Source organism: Coturnix japonica, chromosome 11, assembly GCF_001577835.2.
Source record: "Coturnix japonica isolate 7356 chromosome 11, Coturnix japonica 2.1, whole genome shotgun sequence".
Classification (NCBI taxonomy): Eukaryota; Metazoa; Chordata; class Aves; order Galliformes; family Phasianidae; genus Coturnix; species Coturnix japonica.
In genome coordinates, this window is record NC_029526.1 from 15,553,704 (window position 1) to 15,559,932 (window position 6,229).

The 6,229-nt window shown below is 45.9% G+C and overlaps 1 long non-coding RNA gene across 1 annotated transcript; it reads right to left on the bottom strand.

Moving 5' to 3' along the window:
• On the bottom strand, window positions 1–3,939 carry LOC116653981. Its single transcript, XR_004308715.1, has 2 exons — window positions 3,661–3,939; window positions 1–889 (listed from the first exon to the last, which is right to left on the bottom strand). It is a non-coding gene; the product is annotated as an uncharacterized LOC116653981 (long non-coding RNA).
• Between the last annotated feature and the right edge of the window lie 2,290 nt (window positions 3,940–6,229).

The window sequence follows — 6,229 nt, forward strand, 5'->3', positions numbered from 1 at the left end:
TAGAAATAAATCATCTGTAATTTCCTTCCACTAAACCCGTATTTTGCCATTCAAAACATCCAGACTCCCACAACTCGAATCGCCTTTTGTTCAGCCAGGAGCTGCCTTTGGTTTGACTGCAGTTCATCTGCAGCTTTCAGGTCTTCCATTCCTGGTGAATCCCATTTGTGTTCTTTGTGGGTAGAGAGAGAAATTTAAATGAAAGTGGTTAAATCCCATGAAAGTGAAACTGCAGTATAGGCAGGGAAGGACTAGGTAAACTTGGAGTGACCCCCGGACCCACCACAAGTCCACCTCCATCCCTGTCTTGCTCCCTTTCAGGAACCTCCCCATTCCCACCGGGCTCCTCCTCCCTCTCTGAAGAGTCCCCTCAAACATCTGCAAAATCTCTCCAGCCCCCTCCATAAAGCTCTCTACCACTGTGGTGCCTTATAGATAATACAAAACATGACAGCAGCCCAGACTGTTGTTGTTCCCATCATGCTAATATCAACTGAGCGCTTCCTCCCATTTCTCCCCATCCATCCACGGGCTTTTGGTGGAGAGCTGATGGAGCTGCAAGCATTACTCAGCCTCTGCAAAAATCACTTTCGAGGCAAGAGCTGTTGTTTTTATCCCAAATTTCTACAGCCTTGAGCACAATGAGGTCTTAGAGCAGCTTGGGGCAGTGTGCTGAAGGCAGACAGCTCGGCAGAGCCCATCCCAAAACCAAAGATTTGAAACGCGAGAAGATGGTGACGGATGCAGGCACGCTCAGCACTGGGATTCGATCACATCTTTCAGCAAGGCTTAGATTAAGTCCATCAAAAGCAGATCTTTTTTTTCTCCTTCTTTTCACTCCCTCTTGACGGTTCTCAAGGCGTGTGTTATCAACACACTGCGGTGTTCTCTGTAGTGAGGCAAAGAAATAGGTTAATTGAGAGAGGAAAAGTCTGATTGCTATTGTGCTTCCCTTGCAGTGCAGGGAGCCCTGGGGGTCTCCCAAGGGGTAATTCCTTTCTGTAAGCAAACATTTGCTCCATCAGAGCCACTGCAGCAACAGCTGAGATCAGCTTGCAATGTTATCCTACAGCCTGGAGGTGGGAGTTGCACTCAACTGCCTGCAAAGGGTTAAACTCGAGCAAAAGGAAAACAAAAACACCCTTATCTGGCTGCTTTTAGCAGCACCTTGTTGGAGTGCATCCCAACCCATCCCTGCGCTGCATCCCTCGCACATCCCTGCAACATCTCTTTGCTGAGCCCCGTTCTTCTCATCCCTCCTCCCAAGAGGCAAAACTGTGTCCTGACATCCCCCCAGATATCCAAAGCAGGGAGAGGGAAGCCTAAATCCTGGCTCTCTCATGGCAGAGGTTTTTCATGTGCAAATAACGGGAGCAGGAAAATAGAGAAGTCGCTTTCTCATTACCCTGTTGCAAAATTTAAATAAACAGCATTTCATACGCTCAAAGGACATTTTGATGAAAAGGTTGGTGTTATTACAGGTGCTCAGAGGGCTCTAAAAGTCTTATATCACTATGCAGGCTGAAAATTTATAGAAAGAGACAGCGAACATTTTAATAACATCCTCCTTAGTTCCTTCACTGACAGACGCCCTGTTTTGTTAGAGCGCGAGCAGTATTTTAATAACACTGAAGCACAGCCTTCAAATGTCATCTGTTCATGGGAGGCAGGGGGATTTTCTCCCTTTTTCAACCTGAGAAAGGAAGATTTGCTCCCTTTCAACCTTTATTCTTGCTCCCCAGATTTTGTCCCCTCCCCATCTTCTCTCCATTGCCTACCCGACACCAGGTGAACGCTCTCTCTTCTTAACAAGATGATGGATTTTGTTTGGCTTTTGGCACCTCCATGCTGACAAAAGGGCTGGTCTGTGTTTGTTGCAGGGAGTTGGACTAGGTGACTTGTAAAGGTCCTTTAGAACTCAAACAAGACTATGATTACTGATGCGTTTTGGTGCTGTGTTTGGAGAGAGGCTCCAAGAGGCATCAACGCCTCCTAGGACTGGAATGGGAAAAAGGAGGAACAGAAAACAATATTGCCCCACACTCAGTAGAGTCTTCAGTACATTTCATTACAGGTTTTGAAACGTGTGTACAACTGCAACCACCATAAGCTGGGGCCACAGGCATGAGTTTGTGCTTGTGTGGAAGAGGATGGAGACTTCTTTATGAAGGCAGGTCCTTATGGGACATGGAGCGCAGAGCTGAAAACCCTGAACCAACAAGGAACCATTGAACTGTGTTGAGGTGAGATCGACTCGAGACACGCTTCCCCAGAAAGCATAAATATCAATGGGAAAGAATTCTCTCTCACACATACACAAGAGAAAGAGAGAGAAATAAAATAAAGAGCATGATGGAGACTCTGAGCCAAGCAATGGGAGCACTGACCTCCTGCTGCCTGTGTACCCTTCCTGAATAAATATTTCTGTCAAGCACAGATAAAAGATTATTTTTACAACAAAATCAGCTTATTTCCAAAGCTCCCCTGATGTTTCTCTCAAGGCAAAATGCAGAATTTCAGTTGCTCTGCCTTGAATGGGCAAGAAGATGCTCAAAAATTACAGGCTCACCCTAACCAGAAAGTAGAAAAGAGATTATCCAGGTATTTACTTTTCTCCCTCTATAACACTGCTGTAATTGCCTGGCCTTGCATTTTCCTCTTGCCCTGGCATTGGTCTGACACCATTGGAAGTATCTGAAAGATGGTGTCCTTGGCTGCATGGGCACTTGGCTACCCTCCCTGTATGGGGCTGGATCTCATAGCTGGAGGTGACTTTTCCCTTTCATCTGATGGTGAATGTACATGTGCACAGTCAACAATAAAACATTGCAAATACACGCTTTTCATCTGTGAAAACAATATATATATATATAATAGAAGACAAAGCAAAGGATGGTGGCTATCTGACAACATGGCATGGAAACACAGGGCCATCTCCAGAGGAAGCTGCTCAGTATTACTGCTCACGTTGCTGGCTCTGATTTATAGATAACCCCAGCTGAAGACTATTTACCCCATTTCCTCAGGGTTGCCTCCTCCCAGACATGTATTAATTAAATCCAGCTATTAGCAGTGCACCTCCAGTCCCTCCAAGCTTATGCTTGGGATACCTTTCAGTTTGTTTTAATGGATTCATGTCTTTTTAAACCCCCTCTTCCTTTAAAGACCTTTCTCAAGCCAGAGAGGAACAAATCCCGTTGCTGTTCTCACCCGTGCACATGCCCACATGCACAGTGGTCACCCATCGTGGCTGCTGCGGCTTTTCCTTAGTTAAATAAATGTCCTTCCCTCCCCATTTGAAGTGTTCCCAGTGGAAGAGTGAGGTAACGTTATTTTGTTATCTAAAACAACCGACGGGTTTTTTAAAGGATGACCTCCATGTGTCTGTGTATATACAGACACACAGGCGCATGCACACGCACATGCGAGCAGAAGCGCACATGAAAGACCCCGTTATGAGTTTCCAACTTAGGTAAACCTCCCGTAGACCTCATTAAGCTTTTGCCTGCATTCAGCTCCAAGGTTCAAACTCCATCTGCTCCCCTCAAAAGATCTTTGTTAGCAGGGCTTTTTTTTTCACTTCACATTATAGCACTGATTTTTTCACTTTTGGCCCTAGTCTGTTCCCATTCTCCTCTATATATCTGGGGTAAAACTTACCATAGTGTGTCTGGATTTGCTGGAGCACATTCACAGTTTTAGGGGGCAGCTTTGGTTGATCTACGGCTGCAGCAACTCAGCCTTGTAAAGGACTTTCTCTCTTTCCTGGCTCCAGTGTTGTGCAGTAGGATTTGAGGTGGGTTTTGTCCTCGTTGAAGGCATTCACCCCCTCAGATTCAGCACACAGGATAAATCCAACGGTCACTCCGTTTGGAAAAAGAGGGAAAAAAAGTGGTAAAGGCAGAAAGAAGAGAGAAAAAGAATGCAAAACAACAAGAAAAAAAATGCAAAAGCAAAAGGATACATAGAAAAAAAAGAACAGGAAGAATAAAAAGGGAAAGGAAAGGAAAGGAAAGGAAAGGAAAGGAAAGGAAAGGAAAGGAAAGGAAAGGAAAGGAAAGGAAAGGAAAGGAAAGGAAAGGAATTTTTTCTTAAGGAGAGGGAAGAAAAAGGAAAAGGAAAAAAAGAAGAAAGGAAGAAGATAAAAAAATGAAAGGAAAAGGAAAAAGTGAAAATTGAAAAGAAGAAAAGGAAAAAAACAGAAAATCACAAAATGGAAAAAGGGGAAAATAAGAAGGGAAAAAAATAAAAACAAAACAAAAAAAAAAAACAAGATAAAAGAAAAAAAAGATGGATGAACAAGGGAAAGAAAAAAGAGAGAGAGAGAGAGAGAAAGAAAGAAAAAGAACGAAAGTAAAACCCAGGAAACTTGCTGGTTTGCAAAACCACCACAGCTTTAGACCTGCTGGCACTTTCCCTACTTTTCATCCCCAATCCTTATCTCTCCCCCTGCCCTCTCCCTTTCCCTTTGAGCCGCAGGCAGCAGCCGTGCGGTCATTTTTCAGCTCTATTGCGGGCATCTCGGTCCCTCCGAGCCCCGGTTCTCCCCGGCCCGCAGCCCCAGGCCCATCCCGTCCGAACCGCACCGGAGCCGGGGGAGGACCGCGTCGGGTGCTCGGCGAGCAGCACTGCTCCCTTCTGGAGCCCGAGGGAATAGGCTGCGCTGCTCCCACCCTCCCCAAATCCCACCTCCCGCTGGAACCCCCCCCCCGAGTATCGCTTTCGGTACGAAGATGCCTTCTCCTCTCCCACCCGTCCGTATTATCGCCCCGGAGGTGTTTGGGTTGCGGCACTGGGTTTCACCGTTGCAGGGTCAGGAAAGTAAAACCAGACTTCATGGCAAAGAGAGAAACCGCAGGGACGATGGTGTCGTGGTTGGAACTGGAGAGATAATAAGGAAAGCAGCCCCAGATGCACAAGGGGGGGTGGGAGAAAGCAGAGCTTTAAGTCAGGTTTAAACAGATGTTTCAAGGTCTGCAGTTTGCCAAACATTTCTTGCTCAAAATGCCCAGCTTTCTATTTGAACCTTGTCTCCCCAGATGGGAAAAACCTGTTGAGATCAAATAGAAGCATCAACCTGCCTCTTCCCCAGCTCATGACCCCGAGGATTATTATTATTTTGAAGCCTGAAGGTCTTCAATTAACTCCTTTTGTTTTGCGGCGTTAACTTGGGGATGTATTTCAGAAGGGCGGACCAAAACTTTGGGAGTCCTGTAAAATATTTGGGGTTGGAGCAGCAAAAAGCGGCAGGAAATGGAGAAGCAAAAAGAAGAGGCTCTCTTCGCTGGGCTGTAAACCACAAGCGATAAGATTTGGTTATCGTGCAATTCCAGGGAGGTTTAGATAAGGCTGTGTCTGATTTAGTGAGATCCAACCGAACTTCCCGGCTCTCAGGGAAGTCTCTATCTCTTTAATTGCCTCGGGGAGAGGAAACTTGAAGTTCTTTCTATCATTTTATCGAATGCATTAAATAATACGTTCATTCGGCTATCTACATAACCCCGGGATTTAAAAATCACCCAACAATTAGTGGGTTTAACCTACAAATGAATATTCTTTGCAGGAACAACCAGATGGATGCGGTCAGCAAAACCAGACCTGCCGCGGAGGCAGATAACGGGGTGGAATAATGACCCTGCAGAGGACCAGGAATTGCCCAGCTCTGCCTCTTATCATAGGGGTGGATTTGGGGGTAAAAGCTGCAATTTGAGGGATGCTGCTGGTGTGGAGGCTCAGCCCCCACCCCCACCCTCCTTTCCTCTCCCCCCATCCCTCCCCTGTTTTAAAGGCAAGGAGTTATCGCTTCGGCAAGGGCTGTCAGGGAAGATGGAGGATGGAGGAAGGCTTTTAACCTTCAAAATGGGATTTAAAGGAGGGAGATGGCAGATTCCTTTCCAGAACTGTGATAGGTGAAATAGAAGGGACTCAGAGCCTTTTTGCACCCCCCAAACTCTTCTCGCTAGCACCGACTTATTCAGAATATCTAATCCACCATCTACTGTGCATAGCAAATATCATACAAGCACGTATAAATACAAACACATATATACACAAATGGAGACATAGATCAGCGTATTAAACACCTCCAGCGCTCTGCAGAAGACAAACCAAGAGTAGCAAATAGCAATTGGTATAAAGATTCAACTGCGCACCAGCACTACAGCTCAGGGAAGGTCTCATTCCTTGCTTTATCCCGAAGTATCTGGGTGTTATCTTTTCTATGCCCTCG